Source organism: Hyaena hyaena, unplaced genomic scaffold (assembly GCF_003009895.1).
Source record: "Hyaena hyaena isolate Hyena2069 unplaced genomic scaffold, ASM300989v1 scaffold_703, whole genome shotgun sequence".
NCBI classification, from domain to species: domain Eukaryota; kingdom Metazoa; phylum Chordata; class Mammalia; order Carnivora; family Hyaenidae; genus Hyaena; species Hyaena hyaena.
In genome coordinates, this window is record NW_024081335.1 from 628993 (window position 1) to 651749 (window position 22757).

Sequence of the window (22757 nt, forward strand, 5' to 3'; positions counted from 1 at the left end):
TTTTGTTTGTTTTTAATTGTTTTGGTTTGGGACTCAAGATTTCACCCTCTTTAATTTCAAATATTACATAATCTTGGATCAGAAATCATTATGCTTTAATTTCTAGTGTGTGGAGAGACAGGAAAGCTAAGAAGGGGAAACTAAGCAGGGAAGCCGAGAGAGTAGGTGCACCCAGGAAGGTACTGGGGAGGCGGAGGGACTGCTTCCTTCCCTCTCCCCAATCTCTCATACTGGGTTTAACGTTTTCTTCCAAGTTAACAGAATTCTGAACTGGGGAATCCATTAAATCTCCTCCTGTCTTACACTCAAGTTTTGTGAAATGGGATAATAATGAAAATTCAGGGTAGGCTAATTTCTTACTGACTTTCTTATGTTAATTCACTCTACTAAGCAGAAGCTGGTGTGGATCTCCAGAGCTCCTCCAACTACTAAGGTAGTTAAAGCCAAGACAAAAAAAAAAAAAAAAAATGATAATGCTTACTGGATTGTGAAGCCAAATGTAGGAAGATCAGCACATTACTCAAAAATTACCATAGGCTAATATGCAATTGCATGGAGCCCACCTATAAAGCTACACGTGAAGACGTTTTCCTGATGATGGCTGTTAATGACCAGAATGACTCATGAAATTTAAGTCCTTCTGTTTTCTATTTGTTATCATCACAACACATTGGGTGCATCTTCCTTTCTTTGATTAATTCCTCCTTTCTTCACCAGAAAGGCTCTCAAGTTCCATCCTCAGTTATGCCATGGAAATGCTTAAAAATATAAAGCTGATTTGTTTACAAATTGACTTTCTCCTCTTCAAAATGCCACAGCTAAACATTTTCACTTTGAAACCAATGGTCACATACACATTTTTCTCCTGAAATTCTGGCGCAGTTTTTGTCTTCATGATATTGTGCTAACTGGCTGGCCCTGAGGTCACTGAACTCATTTTCCTCAACGTCCAAAATCAAGATGAGAACAAAATATACTCTAGTGTCTTTGTGGGCAAAGGATAAAGACAGATACGATAAGAAATCTCTGTAACCGAGTCGTTATTTCGATGATGTTTGACATGACTCCATTCCAACTTCAGTTTCTATCACAGCCAGGTGATGGGCATTGTCCACTCCTGAGGAAGGGGTAAATCCACACGGAACGTATCCTATCATCTCATACCGGGACTCAGTAGTAGCAGTATGGCAGGTAATGCAAGAAAAAGAATGTTGGAGGTGGAGGAAGAGTGGGTGAAAACATAGTAGATGTGGTTTAAGTTATTTAAAAAATCAGTGAATCACTAAGTATTCAATGAGCAATCAATGCAACTATACAGAAGTAGATTATTGTACACAATGAATTATAAGGTAACCAAGCGGAAATAAATCACTTTAATCCCATCACGAGGCTGACACAATGTCGAGGAGGTTTGTGAGTGCCAGGCCGACCAAAGAAGGAAGTAACTCGCCTTCCTTGTGTTCTCAGCCCCTACAGGGCCCACTTGTTGGCTGATGCAGCACTTTTTGAAGTGGTGGGAGAGGCAACGTCCTAACCTTCCAGCTAAGGGCAACAGCACAGCCTGGGTGAGGTGCTGGAAGCGAGCACCCAGAAGCAAAAGAAAGGTAAGAAAGAGAAACACACCGCGCTCTGCTATAAGGGTAAAGGTTTCAAGTGGTGGCGGCCAGAATAGGAGGGTAGAGGATAGGTAAATTTTGCCAAAAGCATTAGCACGATTTGGGCTTTGGTTCAATACACGCGCACGCACACGCATGCACACACAATAACTATGAAGGCTTATTTTAAAATTGTGAGTCTTGGGGCGCCCGGGTGGCTCAGTCGGTTGGGCGTCCGACATCGGCTCAGGGCATGATTCGTGGTTCGTGGGTTCGAGCCCCGCATCGGGCTCTGTGCTGAGAGCTAGCCTGTTTCAGATTCTGTGCCTCCCTCTCTCCCTCTGACCCCTGCTCCTGCTGTCTCTCTCAGAAATAAATAAAACATTGAAAAAAAAGTTTCTTTAAATCGTGAGTCTCATTGGGAAAATATGGTATGTTTGTTTATTAGGACAATAAGATTCTTGTTTATACAGCAATTCCACACCCCAGCTGTTATTTGACAGCCCCTTCGGGGCATAAAATGAATGGAACCTCAGAGACTTTGAGTTCTACGGAAAAAGGACTAAGTCTCGAGGAGCAGCCATAGTTAGTTAGTAGGCAAGCAGAGCAGCCCATGGCCGACTCCGTGCTCAAGGGCTCTTCCTCCCGCAAGTCTGAAGGCATCTGGGGGCACGGTGTTAGCACCGAGGGATGAATGACAATTGGCCTAAGCCAGCCATGCCAATCCTTTCCCTTTTCTATTAAACAGTTCAGAGGTTGGCGTAAGACCAATTTCTGGTGAATGAGACGTAAGGAAATTTCTGGGAAACATTATTTTCCCTGATTAAAGTCAAGAACTATAGGAGCAGAAAGGTCTTTTTATCTTAGCCTCCTATCTTCTCAGAGCTAATTGACCATCTTGTGCCTAGGAGACCAGACTCTGCTAACAGGCAAAGAACAGAAGATGGAAAGAACCTAGATTTTTTATTTCCTATGTGACTCCCCAAACCAGCCCTGGGACTACCAACCTCTGAACTTCTCGTTAAATAATTCATAAATCTCTTTGTACTTTATGCCACTATCAGTTGGTTTTTCTGCTATTTACAAATAAAAGCAATATAAATGTATAGTGCAAACTAAAGGAAGAACGGAAGTGAAGGCAAGAGACGGGTTAGTTGCAAACAATAGAAGGGGACAAAATTAGGTAGCACCGTGGCATCCATGTTAGATTTTCAGTCATGAAGCAAATCGCAGGAGACATCAAGGACAAGAAAGGGGGAGAAAATGGTACTTGGATAATGATAAAGAGACTTAGTGGAAACTTCCACAGAAACATTTTAATAAAACAATGGGGTAGATGCCAGACCACATGGAATTGTATATGAAGTGGATGGAGAGAATATGGAAACATCAAGGTATAACTAATTACAGTGCGGGAGCTCCATGTGAAAGGGGGCAGGGTCATCAGGGAATGCTTTCCAGAAGAAGCTTCTAAAACTATAAGGAAGAGGCTAGACATAGTCAGAGACTGAACTTCACTATATGATTTGGTGGGTTAATTTTAAACATTTCTCTGTTTTATTTGCACTTTGTAAGTTTTCTGCAGTGTGAGTTCTTTATGATGAAAAAATTATTTTACAATAAATATGTCATACTTTCAACAAATGTAATTAAAATTTGTGGTCATGCTTTATAAAGTAAAGGGGCCTTACAATTATCTCATATATGTAAAACAAATGGCTGTTAATACTTTTCTCAGTAAAATAACACCTTTGTGGTATGAAAGTTTTTGTTGTTAATTTTTGAAAGCCTTGAATTAAGAAAAAAAAAAAAAGACATACGGCGCCTGGGTCGATCAGTTGGTTAAGCCACCAACTTCAGCTCAGGTCATGATCCCTCAGGCTGTGAGTTCAAGCCCAGTGTCAGGCTCTGTGGAGATGGCTCAGAGCCTAGAGCCTGCTTCAGATTCTATGTCTCCCGCTTTCTGGCCCTCCCCCTACGTGTGCTCTGATTCCCTCTGTGTGTGTGTGTGTCTCTCCCACCCCTGTCAAAAATAAACAAACACTTAAATAAAAAATTTTTAAAAACACAGTTACAGAATTTACTATTCTTTTGCTTAGTTATACCAATGCATGAATGAAAACAGCATGAATTTTAGGAGTTTTTTTTTTCTTTTGTGCACTTAGATCAAGCAGAACAAATAAGTTCAAACGAAATCTCGTGAAAACGAGAATGGTTTTCAAGTGTCTATTCCGCATCTTCGCTTGGCACAAATCAAAATCACTTAGTTAACCTGCCTCTTGAAAAACAGAGCCTGTAATGAAAAAGCTGTCAGAAATTTAACAACAGTAGCTCTGCCTGGTGCCTGGATAATGGGAAGGATGCTGAGTTACAGGGAAAGAAAAGGTAAACTTGGGTGAATAATGACCAAAAATGGTGGTGAAAATAATGTGGGGTATTTTTTTTTTTTTTTACCAAGGTTTATTCCCAACCAAATTGTAATAGTGCATTTAGCATTTATTGAGCCTTAAGAGTATACCCAGTATTAATATAAACCAGTTAAGATTATATCTTTAGGGCAGCTGAGGACCAGCTGGGTTGCTAATGATCTCTTGGAGAAAGCCAAACACTGAGGGACAACAGATTCTTCTTGTCTTATAATATTCTTCAAATGTGGCCAGAACTATCTGGCTTCAGTAGAGGGAATTATATGATCTGCTTAATCAGGGTTTTGCCTAGTACTCATGTCAGAATTTAGGACAGAGAAACGAAAGAGCTCTAATTATTTAATTATATGTAGTTTTCATATATGCTGGAAGGATAGACAATGAAAGTATTTCATATATTCTTAAGCATTACTCGTATTTACTTGAAATATCACTGACAATCCCCAAGAAGGTATAAATAGGAAATATGTTAAGGCATTACAATGATTTAAAATGCTATTTTCAATTTTTTATGTTTATTAATGACCCAGGAACTCACTCTCCATTGATTCTAAGTGAGATTCATGCCTAGAAATACATCTTAGGTCATAAAGTACATTTAAATGTCAAGTAACAAAATATTTACTTTCAAAAATTGGTGTTAGGACTACTTTCTTCCTTGGAACAATGTTGGCAAATGTAATTCTGGCTAAGCACCATTTTATACCATCATTAGGAAAGCTTATTGTACATAAGGAAGAGAGTTTCATTTTGACTTTATGGCCCACGATATTAATAGCTGCCTTCAGTAATGTCATTATTTAAAGCTCACGTGTTTTTGAAGTGTTTCCAAATGAGATATGTAAATGTAAGAGAGTGACACAAATGAAAATCCTATTGCAGATTAATAAACTTGCATTTTTGTAGTTCATAAAAGAAGATCATTTAACCTTGTCTTACTTGTTATAAATTCTGATATTAATGTTATGAGAGATGATTCTGGAGCTAAGCAGTAATTTGACATTCCTAGATTATTGGGACCATACATCTTGGCAGTCACCTCTCCAGTTCTTTGCTTTCGTGAAAGATGAATGGAGCTGTGCGTAGTTTTCAGATCGCCTGGCACCAAAAGCAATGACCTTCCTTTTTTTTGTTTTGTTTTGTTTTTATTTTAATTCCACTTAGTTAACACAGTGTAATATTAGTTTCAGGTGTACAATATAGTGATTCAACACTTCCATACACCACCCGGTGCTCATCACAGGGGCCCTCCTTAATCCTCAGCACCTATTTGACCCATCCCCCAGCCCACTGCCCCTCAGGTAACCATCTGACAAAGACCTTCCTTAAGGCAAGTGAGAGACAACCAAGATTTTTCCAGAGGGAAGAGCTCTTCGCATGCTGCCGATTTTCATCAGTTGGAACACCTTAACTCTATGATAATTTCTCAGATTCTAAAAACTCTGGGTTAATTATTATTAATTATCCCAACGTTAAAGAAGCAGTATGACAGACTTGGTTTGGGTAAAAAAATTGATGATGAACTCAAAATATTGCTGTTGTTAACTATTTTACAACATACCGGTATCTGCTTTTTAAACCATATCTGTCGAATTTCAGTCCTAAGGACGCTACTCTGAAGGAACAGTAAGATAATTTTCTGGTTAAGCTTTCCTTTTTTAACCTAATGTCTCCAGAACAGAGGATCAAAATAAAACAAAACAAAACAAAAGTTACTTAGAAAAATAAGCTACAGAATGGTTTAATTGGTTAGAATCAGAAGAAATCCAGGACCATACTTTGATATGAAATTACTTTTAGCCATGGGAGGTGATCTGAATATTCTAAAATTCAATAATCAACATTTTCAAAGCTTTAAATTTGAGGAGTTATCTAATAACTTCAAGATACAGTGATTAAATGCATTTAATTTCATTATAAGTTAGGATAGATACTGGCAAGAAAAAAAAGGAAACAGAAATTTTAAGTAGATTCTGCCTCCATCCACTGATGCATGTAAGTCAACAAAACTTCCTTGTTGAGCATTACATCTTAAAGCGGTATTGGTTTTTTTCTGTGAAAAGCTGATGGAGCGGGTAGAAGCAATGTTCTTGAGGCCAGGCCAACAAGATACCTTTTCTCTGTTCATTGGCTACAGTCACAAACATCCCAATTAAAAACTATACAAAAAACTGTTAGTCATAAGAGAAGGTAGGAGACAGCAGCCGGGTTGTACTAAATTATAATTCTACAAAGAAAAACCTCAAAGTCCTAATGGAACCAATTATCCTAATGGAAAATAGTAACACACCAATAACTTCACTGATAAATTTTACTTTCTCCTTTGACAAAGATTATGATCGTGTCATGAAGAAGGCAGACTGACCCCTATTAAAAAATAAATAAAACTGATTTCTATGGAATAGTGAATATCATCTCTTAGGCAAGTTACAATTATAAAGTTTTCAATAATAATTCATACTTACATAGCTCTTCAAATTCTACCATTCACCTTCATGGTTGGAATGAATATACATGGACACAGAGGTACAAAGAAAATTTTCTCCACGTAGCCATTACTATGAATAATAACTAGAATTTAGCAATAAAATGTGCTTCCTAATAAGCCAGGAAAACAATTCCCCAATGTGACCAGACAAATCCTGTAACATATTTTCTATCAATGCTAATATTTTCATTGAGTTTTATGCATAAGTGGTTTTTTTTTTTTGTTTCTTCTCCTGGCAAGTATTCACAAATGTATTCTCACCTCCCATATAGAACAAAGTTTCCTAAGCAGTCTATGACAACACCACACCCCAAGTGTGTCACATTTTAAAAGATCAGTAAACAGTAAAGAAAAGAATAATAAATCTTTAGGTTTACAGCCTGCATAGCAAAGACAAACTAGCAATAATTTTTAGACCTATGGTTAGGAAAATAGCACTGATCTTGATCTATGTCATTTAATGGTAACTCAAAATCTAAACTTAATTCCACTGAATTCCATAAAACATTTACGGCTAACATCCTCCATTCTTTATCGGGTACAAAAAAAGTAGAATATATTTAATTTCATATAAAACATCATCATTTTTTTTACTTGAAGAATATGCCTCTATTTGTCTTTATAATACGAATTCACTCTCAGGCAATCATTTCCAACACTTGCCTCTATATTAGCTCCACACATTTTATTAAATTTCAGAGGGAAATAATTAAATGTGATAGAGTAAACCTCATGTATTTTGTTAAGTCACTTGGAGAAAAGAAAACGTCTGAGCTTGGAAGTTGGAAGTCCCATCCGCTAACGATCTGTTTCCAGGGAGGTGTCCCAGGCAAGCAGAGCAGCAGCCTGCAACATGCCTTCAGTTTTCTCCTGATGTTCATTTGCAATGATAGCCAATCAATGTTGAGGACATTACTAAGCAATCCAGGGCTGTTTGCTTTTAATTGGTAAACTGTCTTCCAAAAATAACATCTTTGGGCTTCACAACACCCTAGTCATAGAGCCATTACAGAATGAATGTCTTTACTGTACCAGAGGACCTGTATGAATAATGAATAGGGCTCTATTTTTCCTGGGAAACAAACATGTACCGGCATGTTTGAGGTAATGAACAGTATTGTGAGTGTGCACAGCCTTGGACACTACCTCTGGTCTGACTTCTACCTTAATTTAAGTAGATAACTGATTTTAAAACCCCACAGAGGGTCGAACAACCTTATTTTAAACCTGTAACATGCTGCCTGGTTTATATGTTGCTTTTACAACTTTAAAATGATGATTTAGTACAAAAATTGAAGAGATGAAGGATCATGTTACAGTCTCTAAGGGGCAAGGCTGGCTTGCACCAATTTGAGAGGAAAAGAAAAGAACATTTGAACACAGCGTTTAAGGAACTAGAATTTCATCTTTATTTTAAACTTTACAGAAACACAGTTGAATCCTGAATCTCCTGAGCACACATAAAAAGTAATTTTGTGCTGTGCAAAGTGTAACTAAATTTAGATATTTGTGCAAGAGATACTTCACAAAATCACTAATGAAAAGTAAGATCTAAGATTTTAAGAAGATAATGACCTTGGAATGTGTTTAAAACTATTTGGCTTTTCCTTTAGAAAGATCATGAAAGGGCTTAATGTATTTTGTAAATTACTTCCATAATGATTTCACTTACAAAGAATATAATTTGCTAGTCTATTTTCATAATGAATGAGAGCTTAATGAATCACACATACTTCACCATTCAACAGAAATATGGGGCATCACAGCACTGAATTGAAATATTCATTGTAAGAAGTCTTTGGAGTTTGGCAAGAAGACTTTAAAAATTTGTTTCTGTTTTTCAGGGTGAAGCACGTTCCTGTTCAAGTTGACTTAAAGAATGAGTTAACCATCATACAAAATTATTGTTCGTTGGTAGCAACTCAAATGGAGAGTCTCCTATTTATAAACGATTATGAATTTTCACCGGACACAAACTCAGGTGTAAGGACACTTCCTTTGGTTTCCTATAATGGAACTTAATTTCTATCTGATGTCTCTCTTCTACTCGGCTGCAGAAAATTTAATCTTGCCAATCCAAGGTAAATGTAGTCACCTAAGAATTTTTTCAGACCTATCTCCCTCCCCAGGGAGGGTTCATTTTGTCCATGTGGAGATGGTGAGACATTTGGGCATTGGTGAAAACAGATCACCTAGTTGTTGGTCGTGGTTATTTTCTAGGACAGCATTATCTGAAAGTAATAGATCTTTTTGCAGTCCCTGCCAACATGGTCCACAGCGCATCCGTCGCAACGCCATCCCCCTTCTCACCTAGGATCCTACACATCCACAAGTGTGTGTGAACTACCGAGAGCGGTAGCCTTCTTTCCCTCAACTTATCTGCGCCCTCTATTGATTGCACAGGGAAGGTGGGCTGCCCACCTGCACCTCTAGTAGTTTTCTCAGTCTACCACTGCATTCTTTCACTGCTCCCTTTCCATTGTAGTACAAAGGACATTAGAGAGAATACAGACTACAGTGCCTCCTGGTAGGAGAGTGCAAATGCTCACCTCCACCCTCTGGAGACTCTGATTCTATCAAGGTTCAGCCCACACAGAGGACACAGGGATAACTACATGTATATTAGCTTCCAGCTTTCTGTCTTCTCCTTCACCCAGCATTTTTATTAGAACGGGACAAGAAAGGGGCACCCGGGTGGCTTAGACGTTTAAGCGTCTGACTTTCGCCCAGGTCATGATCTCGCGGTTTGTGGGTTCGGGCGCCGCGTCGGGCTCTGTGCTGACTGCCAGCTCAGAGCCTGGAGCCTGTTTCAGTCTGTGACTCCCTCTCTCTCTGACCCTCCCCTGTTCACGCTGTCTCTCTCTCTCTCCTAGAAATAAATAAAACATTAAAAAAAAAATTAAAAAAAAAAAAAACGGGACAAGAAAATGGCTCTTGCTTCATAGGTGTTGCATTCATTCTAATTTATTGCTTATGGCTTTCACAAGAGACCTTGTTTTTCCTTCAGAACTTAGACTGCTTGAGTTGTATGTGAATCACTAACTGCAGGCACACTCAGAGGGCTCTTAGGGCTCCCAAGAGGGGAAAAGGAGTGGCTGTCCTATTACCCTTAATCAGCCAAGGCAGGGCCTCAGCATGGTTCTGTAGATTCAAGCCCTTGACTAACTTGAGGCATCTGGTCAACTCTGTGCACACATGCAAACATGGGTGCGTGGGTGTGCGTGTGTGTGTGTGTGCATGCATACCTGCCTATGAACATGCATGAACAAGCAAGAGAGTGTTCATATGAGTTTGGAAAGTATCTCAAATACGAGAAATGTGGACATGGCCTATGTGTGTCCAGGTATAGGCTTGGGGCACTGCTCCCCAATCCAGAATGACATTCCAGGCCTGGTTACAACAGCTACTGGAGAGAAACAATTTTGGAAAAAGATATTTCAAAGCCCAGGTGGTCCTGAACTGTGGAAGAGTGGACAAGGGAGAATTCTACTTGTCCAAATTTAGGGCAGTCCTGTCTGTGGATGGACTTCCATTTGTACGTTGGCTTCAGGTACTGGGAATACCATGGTAATCTTTCTCAGCTTATCATGTCAACTCCACAATTTGTGATAACTTTGATGTCTCTAAATAGACTATTTATTCAGCCGTTTATTCATAAAAACATTTATCGAACATGCATATCATGTATAGTGCCCTATTGAATTGAGATCCTTTCAAGTTTAATTTATTTCTTAATAATTGGATAAGAAGTAAGAGGTGGCCTAGTAAAAGGCCTTAAGAAAAACAAACAAGTACAGAAATCATGCCTTCAAAATTTTCAATCTTAGGCATACTTAAAAAGGTATGTTTTACTATTATTTCTTTAAGGAATACCACTTCAACTCCATTAATTAGTATAATATACCTTAATGTAAATATGGGCCACATTATGATTTATGTCTTATGGATTGACAACTGGCCTCTTTATATGACTTTCCGAAGAGCAATCAAAGCAGTGGTCTGGTGGGGCGCCTGAGTGGTTCAGTCGGTTGAACGTCTGACTTCGGCTCAGGTCATGATCTCACAGTTTGTGGGTTCAAGCCCCACATCAGGCTCTGTGCTGACAGCTCAGAACCTGGAGCCTCTTTCAGATTCTGTGTCTCCTTCTCTTTCTGCCCCTCTCCATTCACACTCTGTCTTACTCTGTCAAAAATAAATAAAATGTAAAAAAAAATTGGTTACACTTACAATAGTGACTTTAATACACTAGTTGAAGGAGCAGTGGCTCAGCATATCCAGAATTTTGGGTTTTGTTTGTTAAACTTGATTATTCCAACCCCCAGAAAAAGGTCTCACCTGCAACTGGCACTCAGGACTTGAGAAACTAAAAAATCTGAGAATGAATAAAATGATCAATTTAGTGGATTTATCTGCTCTCTCTAACACTCACCATCTTCCTGTAACCTCCAACTCTACAAGACTAAGGTCATTTTGAACCTATACATTACAATACATCTTGAACCTATACATCCCAATACATTTTGGAGAAAATTTTAATTTCTCCATAATGGAGTTTAGTATTTTAACTGGCTACAAACAGCAGAATAAACATTAATCTCTTGACTATTACCTTGCAAAAGAGTCTAAAGTCATCAATTTTCAATACTTGAAAGTATATTAATTGTGATTCAAAAGCAAATGATCATAACCTTTCAAAAAATGAAATTTAAATTAGAATAAGAAAACATATCTTAGATTTTCAGAAGAGTGTTATGGGTCAGGAGGAGAGTCTCAATTTTGCAAGTGAGTTAACATGTGCTACTAGAATTCATATTCAAGGAATATGATAAGTGAGCTAGGCAATGGTAAAGGTATGCACGTGTCCAGAAACTAACAGGTGCACTGTTTAGGAAAAGGAGTGGTGATCCTCTATTCAAACCAATTTAAAACCTCACACTAGCTCTACCAGTAGCATCAAACTAACACAAAGACATTGCAACCAATCAGGATGCTATTATCCTTACACTTAGGTAAACCAATCAATAGTTTATTCCTTTCCAAGGCCTATTATCAAGCCTAACACTGTCCTATATGAGGTTTTAAACATAAATAAAGTACACCTCTTGCTCTTCAAGAGGGAGGGATGGCACGTAACATTTATCGAGTCCCTCGTGTTTTTCTGCCATTGTTGTGTATGATTTCAACCAAATAAAACCATATAAAAAAATAAGTCAAAATTGGAATTGCTCTTACCACTACACCATATTGCAAGAATCACAATTCAAATTTTCTGTGTCGGGAAGGGCATCTTGGGTCTAGAAAACATTATCTTTTGACTATCCTGACTATTTTCATGTTTAAAGTCATTGTAGAAGTCTGTGGGTAGCTGTTTCTGTGCTATCTGTGGTGCTCAATTCATGTGTTCATGAGCATAAATAATACAAATATATTTGCATCTATGTAATGTATAAAGTGTTTTGATTTCTTGCTCTTATTTAGTTTTCATGGTAAATATATTCTGTAGCCCTGGGAATTCTGCATTTTGAGCGAATTACACAAAAACTAGAAACTGTACAACTGTATCAATCTAATACATCTCTGTCACAAATATTTGGAAATTATCCAGATCTTCAGTGAATTATGGGAAGTACTGGTAGCAAGGAACATGTATGATTGAATCTTGTTAGTATAATGGTTATACATTAACTACTATTTCTTACTATAGTTGTTTTGGCTACCATTCATTTTTCCCAGTGGCAGAGCAACATCACCAAAGTGGAGAACTATATGATAGTGGTGATCAATAGTATTTGAAGTAAAATGTTCATTTTTAAATGATTTGATTCCTGGGGCTCCTGGATAGCTTGTAAGTTGAGCGTCTGACTTCAGCTTAGGTCATGATTTCAGGGTTTGTGAAAGTTCAAGCCCCACATCAGGTTTTCTGCTATTAGTGTGGAACCAGCTTCAGATCCTCTGTCTCTCTCGCTCTCTGCCACACCCCCACTCGTACACGTACTCTCTCTCTCTCTCAAAAATAAATAAACATCAAGAAAATAACTTTAAAAAATATGACTCCTGATAGAGTGTTAAATAAGGGCTGGCAATAATGTTGTTTTTTTGTTTTTTGTTTTTTGTTTTTTTATGCGATAAGTCCAAGTGATTTGAGGACGACTCTGAGGTCACTTCCAGCCTTAGAGAATAAAAGGTACATTGCTATATTACTAAAGTCTGTTATGAGACAGGCGGAGGTGAGTGGTGGAATTTGTGCTACACGTTTGCCCTCCCTGATCTAGACTGCAAGTTAAATAATCCTATAAATGTTCTTTGCTAATGTAAAATCAGCTTATTTATTAAGACAGAGCAAACCGATTAACACATCTCTCTACCACTTGCCAAAATAGAGATTCATTTTCTTATCATAAAGAACAGGAGAGAGAATCTTTGGGATGGGAGATTTCAATGATAAAAACCATTTTAATGAAATGTGCTTTCATTTCAAAGCCGTATTCTAAATTCATGATTAAAGATCTAAGAAATAAAGAGCAACTATAACTCTACATTTTCAACATGTTCTTGTTGTCGTTTTTATCAGACTTTGCTAAAATTGGGGAGGGGAAAGCGGATCTTATTTTAAGAATCAGCAGTCTCATAAACTATTTCTTCTGACTTAACATCTTTATAATAAAAATCTACTATAATAAATTCATTGCTAGGTTGTATTTTTATTACTACAATCTCCCCCATGAGTTCTCAGTTAAAAATATTCTGGGGGAGGAAGAGAATGTCATTTCTGTCAGAACATAATTCTCCACCTGCTGAAAAACAAAGGCATATAGTTTGTGCTAGTTGCCTATTATTTTTTAAACATTGATATATAAGCTTATATATTTATAGCAAATTAAAAAAATAGATGGGGCACATTATACAAGTCATTGTTATCAAAGTGACCATCATAAATTGTGAAGTGTCCAATATCCATCTCAAACTTCTAGCAGAAAAAAATTAAAAGAGCCTAAATCTCTAAAACAAAGAAGATGAAAAAAAAAGAATAGTACTAAACTCATAATCTTGGTATCTATTCATGAAAGATAGTCATATTTTTCTTTTTTTATTATGAAATAAAAATGTATTGAATCAGTTCCAGAGTCTATTAATTGTTTTATGATACTTTTAAAATTTGAATAAATATATCCTTGATTTAAAAATAATCTGCTTTGTGACTGTAAAAATTGTGTCTAAACTACCCCAGGCTATAAGGAGCCACCTTTAGCAAGTATCTAATGGCAGCTTCTCACATCTGCATTTAAATCAGACACAGTCATCAGGTGCTTCTACTGAGACTGAGATTTGACCCATTAAATTCAAATCTGCCTGTATATTTGCTGTGGGCTAGGGCAATAATCTAAGGTTTAAAAAGTTATCTCAACTCGGCTTAAGGGTAAAAAATGATTTACTCATTCTAAAGATTCTCGGATCCTATTTCTGGAATCACTCTTGTATTGACATTTTTCTATCCCTACATTTCAGAACTTCATTCCAGAACTTCACCATTTGTTACCATGTATTAAATATCCTTGATTCAATAGCTCTTAACTCCATGTCACTCTGCATAGCAACAACAGAATCATCTGTGATGGAGAAAATCCAACAACTATAAAGTTATCCACTACTTTAAAACAACAGCACCAAAAACCTGGCCTAAGTGCACCTCTCCAGTGTTATTTTCTTTGACTCAAACCCCACACTTGAACTAGACTAGACTTTCAATATTCCCTGAATACCTGGTACTCTTTTGTGACACTATGTCTTATTTAACTCTACATTTCTGCCATCTTTTCCTTGGTGTTTTAATGTATTCCCATCACCTGTCTTTTATCTTGTTTCCCTGGACAGGATCTTACCTCCTTTTTTGGTTTCTGTTAGGAAAATTGAAAAACTTGAAAATGGGTCACAAAAGATTTCCGGGTAGCCTTTTATTGGAATACTGGCATTTTCTAGCTGGCCTTTTGGAGATCTCTCATTGCATGGCAACTTTAAGCACCTGATTAGATTATTTTACAGCTGTGTTTGTTATAGAAAACTTTTAGTAATGCAAAAAATTACTGTGTAGAAATACAAATAAACTTTGCTCAGTCAGGAAAGATACAATTAGTTCTGTCTTGAAGATGATTTCAAAAGTAATATTTTATTGCCCTCCAGAACAATTGAGCCATTTTGAGTTTATCGGGAAATTCATTTCAGCATTGTTGACGTTATATACAATATTTGAATTTTCCTCTGAACAGGTTTTAAAGTCTTACTGGTTCACTCATTAATAAACTAAATAAAATGTCTTCCATCAATATAAGAATGATGGATTTACGTTATTTTTAATTATATCTGAACAATTTGGGAGGTCCTACAGACATACACGATGAGCTTATCCAAAAGAGCCAGGTTGTTAAAAAAAAAAAAAAATGTACCAAGGGGCGCCTGGGTGGCTTAGTCGGTTAAGCGTCCGACTTTCGCTTAGGTCATGATCTCACAGTTCGTGGGTTCGAGCCCCGCGTCGGGCTCTGTGTTGACTGCCAGCTCAGAGCCTGGAGCCTGTTTCAGTCTGTGACTCCCTCTCTCTCTGACCCTTCCCTGTTCACGCTGTCTCTCTCTCTCTCCTAGAAATGAATAAAACATTAAAAAAAAATAAAAAATAAATGAAATAAAATAAAAAATAAAAAAAAATGTACCTTGTGGGAAATCCCAAATGGCAATAAAATTTAAATGTTTCTGACTGTTTCGCTATAGTTACCCCTTCTACCAATTGTGTGTATGTGTGTGTGGGTGGTGTGTGAGGGGTGTGTGTGTGTGTGTGTGTGTGTGTGTTAAAGCAGGGCAGGAGACAGAGCTGTACAGTATGATCATTTATTCCATATTGGTGACAATAGGGATTAGAAAATAGATTTTATAGTAGGACTTTTTGACAATCTCTGTCAACTGGATGATAGAAATATATTTTGTAATGAATGAGAAATGACAGAATATGCTATATATATTGTCTATTTGCACGCTCAAATGAATTAAGAATTTTCTGTTGAAATAAATAAAAGGCATAGAAATTGACAAAAAAAGTAGTCCACTTTCACTCTTTGCAGATGACATGATACTCTACATGGAAAACTTGAAAGACTCCTCCAAAAAAACTGCTAGAACTGATATGTGAATTCAGCAAAGTTGCAAGATATATACTCAGTGTACAGAAATTGGTTGCATTTCTATACACCAATAACAAATCAGCAGAACAGGAAGTCAAGGAATTGATTCCACTTAACAGTTGCATCAAAAACTATAGCATACTTGGGAATAAACCTACCAAATAGGTGAATGATCTATATGCTGAAAACTATAGAAAGCTTATGAAAGAAATTGAAGAAGACAAAGAAATGGAAAAACATTCCATGTTCATAGATTGGAAGAACAAATATTGTTAAAATGTCTACACTACCCAAAGCAATTTACACATTCAGTGCAATCCCAATCAAAATTACACCAGCACTTTTCACAAAGCTAGAACAAACAATTCTGAAATTTGTGTGGAACCACAAAAGACCCTGAATAGCCAAAGTAATGTTGAAAAAGAAAACCAAAACTGAAGGCATCACAATTCTGGACTCAAGCTGCATTACAAAGGACTAATCTTCAAGACAGTATGGTCCTGGTACAAGAACAGACACATAGATCAGTGGAACAGAATAGAGAACCGCAAGGGACCCACAAATGTATGGTCAACTAATCTTTGACAAAGCAAGAAAGAGTATCCAATGGAAAAATGGTGCTGGGAAAACTGGGCATCAACATGTAGAAGAATGAAACTGGACCACTCTCTTACACCATACACAAAAATAAAATTCAAAATCGATTAAAGGCCTAAATGTGAGACAGGAAACCATCAAAATCCTAGAGGAGAAAACAGGCAGCAATCTCTTTGACCTCAACCACAGCAACTTCTTATAAGTCTCTGAAGGCAAGGGAAATAAAAGCAATAATGAACTATTGGACCTCATCAAGATAAAAAGCTTCTGCACTGCAAAGGAAACAGTCAACAAAACTAAAAATCAACAAAAAAGTTGGGAGAAAATATTTTCATTAAAAAAAAATTTTTTTTTAGTTTATTTATTTTTGACACAGAGAGACAGAGCATGAGTGGGGGAGGGGCAAAGAGAGAGGGAGACACAGAATCTGAAACAGGCTCCAGGCTCTGAGCTGTCAGCACAGAGCCTGATGCAGGGCTCGAACCCGTGAGATCTGATCTGAGCCGAAGTCGGACGCTTAACCAACTGAGCCACCCAGGTGCCCCGAGAAAATATTTTCAAATGACATATTGGATAAAGGGTTGGTATCCAAAATTTATAAAGAACTTAGCAAATTCACCACCCATAGAACAAATAATCCAGTGAAGAAATGGGCAGAAGACATGAATAAACACTTTTCCAAAGAAGACATTCAGATGGCTAACAGACACATGGAAAAAATGTTCAACTTCATTCATCATCAGAGAAATACAAATCAAAACCACAAGGAGATACCACTTCATACCTGTCAGAATGGCTAAAATGTACAACTCAGGAAACAATAGATGTTGGTAAGAATGCAGAGAAAGGAGAACACTTTTGCATTGTTGGTGGGAATACAAACTGGTGCAGTCACTCTGGAAAACAATGTGGAGATTCTTCAAAAAAAAAATTAAAAAATAGAACTACCTTATGACCCAGTAATTGCACCATTAGGTATTTATCCAAAGGATACAAAAATGCTGATTCAAAGGGGCACATGCACCCCAGTGTTTGTAGCAGTGCTATCAACAATAGCCATATTATGGAAAGAGTCCAAATGTCCACCGATTGATGAATGGATAAAGATGTGGTATACATACATATACAATGGAATACTACTCAGTGATGAAAAAGAATGAAATCTTGCCATTTGTAACAATGTGGATGGAACTAGAGTGTATTATGTTAAGTGAAATATGTTAGAGAAAGACAAATATGGTTTTACTCATGTATGGAATTTAAGAAACAAAACAGATGAACATAGAGGAAGGGACGGAAAAATATGATAAAAAAAAAAAAAGAGAGGGAGGCAAACCATAAGAAACTCTTAAATACAGAGAACAAACTGAGGGCTGCTGAAGGGGGTGGGTGGAGATGGGCTAAATAGGTGATGGGGATTAAGGAGGGCGCTTGTTGGGATGAGCACTGAGCGTTTTTATGTAATTGATGAATCACTAGGTTCTACTCCTGAAACCAATACTACGCTACATGTTAACTAACTTGAATTTAAACAAATAAATCTTTAAAACAAAGAATTTTCTGTTAACTGACGAGAACAACTCTTAAAAATGTGAATCAGTGAGTCAATGAGTTTTTGTGTTACTTTTGACCCTTGCCTAAGATTATAAAACTGAAACTTTATGCTCTCTAGGTGTCAATCTATTGGTCTATGTGCCCTTTAATTGAGAGAGGCCTTGACCTTTCAGTATGTGACTATGTAATGTTTCCCTATTTCTGGAGGGTTTTAATACATTAGATTGTAATGTCTATTAAAAGCACTATCTTTTGGTTGGTTGTCTAGGTGACACTGTGCTTTCAGAATTGGGTTTGTGCCTTTGATTACCTTTACCCTGGCTTTGTTTTTTAATCTGTAAATCATAGGAAACTGATTGTAATAAAAGCCATTCTTGTCCACCTAAATGTAAATGGGTTTTTTTTCCGGGAGAGATACAATTGATCTCTGCCCTATGGAAAAATAAATTCCGAAGGTTATGTATTATTTCCTCAGTTTTGCGTCTGTAAACAGTCATTTCAACATTCTTTTTTTTTTTTAAATGCTTATTTATTTATTTTGAATGAGAGGCAGAGAAAGGGGAGGAGCAGAGAGAGGGAGAGAGGGAATCCCAAGCAGCCTCCTCACTGTTAGCACAGAGTCTGAACCGTGAGATCATGACCTGAGCCAAAATCAAGAGTTGGACATTCAACTGACTGAGCCCTCCAGGCGCCCTCCAACATTCTTGAATGTGCCTGCATAACTGTATCTACATTGACATCTACTTCTGCATTTGTCTGTTCTTCAGAGTCTCATTCACACAAGTTTTACCATCTTATAGGCACTTATTAATGTATGAACTAAATAAAATATTTGATGTCCGTTCACTTTATATTTTCATGAGTAATGATTATTATTTAACATTGATTAACATCAAGTGTTAAAAAATTACAATTATCAGCTTCCTCTGTACTTCGTTCCACTCGGGCATTTCATAACAATTTCTCAATTCCTCTCCACTAACCTGTCTTAAGTGGACAAACTGTGTATTCACAGGGTCTAAAAAAATACCTGTTTTATATCAGGTAATAGGTACTAACATATATATTATATAGAGCAGGGCCTGCCAAGAACTTTGGTGGAGAAAAAATATGTAAGAGGATGAGAGAATGACTATGTTTTGTAACTCCTCTCACCTCTTATTAGTGGATTGATGCTATGTAGTAGAAGTTACAATTCATCAATTTTGTTAATCAGGATTCATGCAAAAACAATTAATTGGAATGTTAAACACCTGAAAACATTTCAACCGTGGTCTCACCAACATTACAGAGTGTGTGTAAAGGTGATATCTTTTTTATTTTAGAAATTGTAATACTATATAAACATAATTCTCTAAGTGCAAACTCAAATTTTTTCACTCTTGAAGTCTGACTTTAATATATCAATTAATTTTAATGACATGTTTTAAAGGCTGAAAAATAATTATATGGTAATTAAAATTGCTATTTCCTTTCTACCTTTGTGTCCTGAAATTATTCAAATTCACATTTTAATTTTTAACCTTCTAAGCTCACTTTGTTAACAAATACTTTGCACTGATTATTTTTAATTCCTCAGAAATGTACAGAGAAGTACATTTCTACATTTCTTTTTTTAAATGTTTTTAACATTTTATTACTATTTTATTTTTGAGAGAGACAGAGACAGAGCACGAGGAGGGGAGGAGCAGCGAGACACAGAATGTGAAGCAGGCTTCAGGCTCTGAGCTGTCAGCACAGAGCCCGATGCAGGGCCCGAACTCAGGGACTGTGAGATCATTACCTGAACTGAAGTCAGTCACTTAACTGACTGAGCCACTCAGGCGTCCCATTTCTACATTTCTGATAAAATTTTATTACCCTATACTTGTTAGTTCTCTTGAACTTTATTTTTTATTACAGGTAGAGATTATCTTATCAAAGTGATTAAAAGAAATTTTGATGTTTTTGCTTTCATATTCCCCTTGTAATTGAATGGTTCCTTAGTGCTCTTTGTGCATTCAACATACAGATAAGCTGTTTTCTGGGAGAAAGGTAAGTGAACTCATTTTTTAAATTAATACTTTTCTTTCATAAATAACTTTCCAAAATTATAGAATATATGGAAAAAACTGGAAAAACATCATCTGTATGATGCAACATTATATCTCACTCATACAATTAATGAATAATTGTCTATAAATTCCTATAGATGTGCAGTATTTTACATTTTAAATATTTTGTTTGAATATTATGTTATTTTCATTTGCAATAATTCTTGGAAAGGTCTGAGAGTACTTTCATAGTGTTACATTAGTTTTATGTTATGTACCTATCTAACTGCTCAAATATGAATGTTTCTTATGAGTTTTGGAGCAGTTAGGGACCAAAATTCCCCTAGTAATGAATTATTTCAGTTAAGATAAAAAGACCCTGAAAATTACTTATCTACACAGAGCTTCATTTATTACTTAGTATTAAAAGTCCATTATGAAATAACATTAAATTCAACTTGTAATGATAAAGTTTTATCTAAGAACATCTAAGCAAATCAATATTTTAAATGGTTAAGCATAATCCAGCTCTGGCAATTTTAAGCATGATAATTGAACTTTCTAAATATTTATAGACACTAAGAAGAAAACCATTCCAGCTGCAGATTTCTTGGTAAAAATAAGTTCATATATCTTAAAAGTGTAAAAGAAAGTTAGGCAAGTCATTCATCTTATCAAAGATTTATAAGCCAATGGTTTTGGGCACTTTTGATCATTTTTTCTATAAGAAAAAATAGAATTTTAATTTTGTGATAAGATAGTAATCTGTTATAGTAAGGAAATGGAGAAATAAGCTGTATTCTTTTTATGGGAATATGGACAATGGTCAGAATTACAAAAAAGTCAGAATGGTATTACAGATTTTCATTTTCAGTAGATATCAATTTCCAAAAAATATAAAATAGTCATTGAAAATGAATGTGGTTTAACATTTAAATTAGGGGTGCTTAGATGCTCAGTTGGTTAAGTGCCCAACTTTGGCTCAGGTCATGATCTCACGGTTTGTGGGTTCAAGTCCCGCATTGGGCTCTGTGCTGACAACTCAGAGCCTGGAGCCTGCTTCTGATTCTTTGTATCCCTCTCCCTCTGCCCTTCCCCAGCTGACACTATGTATGTCTCTCTAAAAAATAAATAAACTTTAAAAAATTTTTAAAAATACATTAAACCAAAAAATGCCTGTTATATGCACTTAAAGCTCCACATGTAATAAAGTTCACATTTTTGTCATAAACTTTCTTAATAATAAGAAAACAAGCTTTCCTGTTTACCCATGCAGTTACGAACTCCAGTCCAGTTTATTCTTCATGTAGATCCATATTTCCATTCGGTACCATTTTCCTCTCTGTGCGCCTCTCTCCTCCCTGGTTTCTTCCCTCTCATTCCAGGTGCCTTGACCTCTTCACAACCTCTGTTTCTCCAGTCGGAATCCGCGAAGCTCTATTTAGGTTGCCTCTCCTCGCACAGTAGTATAGAAACTCTCCAAAGCCAGGAAGCCATGGCAGTCATAGGACTCACCTCTTTCTTGTCTCTCAGAGATGCCTCTTCCTTGTTACCTAGCTTGAAACTAGGTATTAAACTAGCTTGAAAATCATTATTTCATATACTGATGACTGGCTTTTTTCTACTTGCTTCAAGTGAGAAGGTGACTTTGGTCTTTGTTACTCCATCCTGGTTGGAAGCAGAAGTTCTTATTAGCAACTTATAAACAATTGCTTTTACTGCTTCTGATGCTGATGTGAAACCAGCACACGTTAGGTATACTACACTTGGTAAATACCAGGGTAGAGCAAAAATATGGGATAGTTATTTATTAGGCTGTGGTTTATGAGCTCTACTTTGCCTTATATCTTAATTGGGTTCTGCAGCAACAAACGCCGTGACAGAGTCCAGGTGAAAGTGATTTATTAGAAGACATTCCCAGGGAAACAGGGTGGCAATGTGGGCAAAATTAAGTGAAGGAGGCCCGTCAAGGTTATGGTACCAAGCAAAGTATTCCAGTAGGAATTTTGGCTCAATCCTCAAAGAGAACCATGGAGAAAACATAGTTTATGAATTATTAGGGGAAGAATATCATGAAGAGTTAAGGGATGGAAATGATAGAATATTTATTGCCCTCATCTGTCCCTCGTTGGCTAAGGGTTGCCCACCGGAAGGTAATTCTTAATCTCCTTGGGTGCCCCTTGCCCACGGGGCCACGCTGTTCTGGCAGCCTAACGGTAGAACAGGCACTGAGTGTTGGGATTAAAAGCCAATTGGTAGTGGGTGTGCATAAAAGTAATGAAAGTATCTGAGAGATGTGAGAAGCACAGTGATAGTTTTCACTGCCCCATATGTGGGGAGTTGTTTTAATGTACATAGGGGCCGTCTAGGAATTTTACTACAATGAAGGCTCATGCGTTAGGTGGACTCCCAGATGATGCCAATGTTGCTGCCTCACCAACACGCCCCTCGACTCCTGGTGGTACGTCTTACGACACGAGGGGGGTGGTTTCATTTTCTCACCTTTCCTTGCTGTCACTTCAGCCTTGCACAACGCATTGGAGCTATTGAGAGAGTCCCTCACATCAGGTGCCTATAACTTGATAAACACTACTCTTCTATCAACATTAAAGAAGTCGGGGCACCTGGGTGGCTCAGTTGGTTAAGTGTTGACTTCAGCACAGGGCATGATCTCATGCTTCATGAGTTCAAGCCCTGTGTCAGGGGGACAAACTTGAGGGCTGACAGCTCAGAGCCTGGTTGGGATTCTCTGTCTCTCTGCCCCTCCTGCACTCACCCTCTATAATGGGGTTGTGAGGCCAACACCCATGTTAGGTGTAGAGATTACTTTAAAATAATAAAAAAAAATTGTTTCAAAATATACATTCTGATCCAGCACATACATATATGTGTTTATT

The 22757-nt window shown here is 37.1% G+C and overlaps 1 long non-coding RNA gene across 1 annotated transcript; it reads left to right on the plus strand.

Annotated features, from left to right (window-relative positions):
* The first annotated feature begins 694 nt into the window (after positions 1-694).
* LOC120220519 lies at positions 695-9229 on the plus strand. Its single transcript, XR_005525599.1, has 3 exons — positions 695-1191; positions 1468-1604; positions 8354-9229. It is a non-coding gene; the product is annotated as an uncharacterized LOC120220519 (long non-coding RNA).
* The last annotated feature ends 13528 nt before the right edge of the window (positions 9230-22757 follow it).